Raw genomic sequence first — 2,017 nt, forward strand, 5'->3', positions numbered from 1 at the left:
TTCTTTTGAATCAGTGGTTTTTGAAACTGACGGAGTTATTTTTTTCTTCCTGTTTTAGAACAGTCTAGAAATTGGAGCACTAGTTGGTTTTTATCTATATTTAATTGAGATTCTTATACATTGTAATCATGAAAATGTTTCTGAATACTTTATCTTTTTTTCAGAATGAAATTCACCAGAATTAGTACTCCCAAAAAGTCTAAGAAAAAATCTAAGAAAAGATCTGAGAAATCTGAAGCAACTGATGGAGATTTTACTTCTCCAACCAGAAAGGTAATTAAAATACTAGAGAGTCCTAAAAGTGGCATTCCATTCCCCTAAAAATAAAACAAAAAGCCACACTACTATTGGAAGTAATCAGCCAAAAGAAAATTCATAGGTTTCACAAATTGATTAACTACAACCCTATATTATTTTTAACTATAATTCCATTCCTCTAGTTAGGTTATTAAGATATTTTATTAAGATATCTTATTGTGAGGTGAATGTAATCGATAAGGGCATAGTATAATTTACCTCAAAAAAGCTTTCTTAGTTTACATTCCAATAATTTTCTCTAAGTCTGCCTGTCTTAGTTTGGGCTGCTATAACAAGTTATAAACTGGTGACTTAAACCGCGGAAATTTATTCTCACAGTTCTGGGGATTGGGAATTCCAAGATCAAAGTGCCAGTCTATCTAGTGTCTGGTAAGGTTTGCAGATGACCTCACGTGGTGGAGAGCAGGCAGAGTGAAGTCTCCGCCCTCATGACATAATTACTTTCTAAAGGCCCCACCATCACATTGGGGGTTAGGATTTCAACGTATGAATTCTGGGGGGACACATTCAGTCTGCCTATAGGTCATGATTGAATTTTTGGTTTATTTCTATAACTTAGAGGCTCATAAGTAAAGTTCAGTCTTGGTATCGTTGATGTTTCGGGTGGATAATTCTTTGTTGTGGCAGGCTGTCCTGTGCATTGTAGGATATTTAGCAGCAACCCAGCCTCTACCCATAAGATGCCAGTAGCACCCCAACTCCTGTAGTCGTGGCAGCAAAAAACGTCTGCAGATGTTGCTAAATATCCCCTGGAGGGGAAAAAACCACCCCTACTTGAAAAACCACAGCTCTGAAGGGAGAGGTATATGATATATAAGAATAGTTTAGTTGGTTCTGCAAAATAAGCTGCTTGTCCCCACCGTGGGAGAATTGGATTGTCTCCAGGATGAGTAGGTATAGGCATGTGTGTTTTGAAAAAGCCATCAAGGTGACACTGATATAATCCTTGGGTGAAAACCACTGCTACAGAAAGTTGGTATCTCTTTTTTTTTTATTTAACAGCTGTCGTACTTTTGACTGCTTATCACATTCTAGGCATTGTGCTTAGCACTCATATCATTATTGTCATAAAGTAAATATTTAACATTTTTTTTATTAGTGGATAGAATAGTGGAAATTCTCATAAAGTAAATATCATTTAACCTTGTTTTGTAGATGAGGGAACTTGCAGTTTATGAGATGAGGAAACGTGTTTTTATTTGTGACTCTGGGAAGAATCTTTCCTAGAGTCATACAACTATGAGTAGTTGGAAAGATAGTCCTTAGCCTATTGGAAAACTGACTGTACCACAGCTAAAGATTAAAGTCTCTGAGGTGAACTTTATCCCATATATTTTGTTCTTCCTGATAATAATTCTAGAGGATAAATTCAACTTTAATTTTAGAAATATTGTGCCTTGGTTTGCATCATGTACTCCTTAGAATTGGGATTCAGTAATAAATTTTCCAGCAAGACCAACGTCAAAATTAAATATATCCAAATTGGGGCCCTTTTGAAATTACTTAGATCGGTTATTTTATCTCACAGTCTGTCATTGAACCTCGTACCACAGGGCCCTTGTTCTCTGAAGCCTTATCCAGGCTTGTGTACTACATCTAGGAGAAGATCTTAGTAATTTTCTGGGAGAGATTTTTCATGTTTTTATTAGAATGAGGAGCAAACTGGTTTTCCTAAGAGCACCATAGTCGTAACAGCTTA

At 36.1% G+C, this 2,017-nt stretch overlaps 1 protein-coding gene across 1 annotated transcript in view; it reads left to right on the forward strand.

Annotated features, from left to right (window-relative positions):
• The window catches only part of ATAD5 (ATPase family, AAA domain containing 5), a 72,452-nt gene that overhangs the window by 6,306 nt on the left and 64,129 nt on the right, over window positions 1-2,017 (forward strand). The window lies entirely within an intron of this gene.

The sequence above is a fragment of the Propithecus coquereli genome, unplaced genomic scaffold (genome assembly GCF_000956105.1).
Source record: "Propithecus coquereli isolate 6110/MARCELLA unplaced genomic scaffold, Pcoq_1.0 Scaffold281, whole genome shotgun sequence".
Lineage (NCBI taxonomy): Eukaryota > Metazoa > Chordata > Mammalia > Primates > Indriidae > Propithecus > Propithecus coquereli.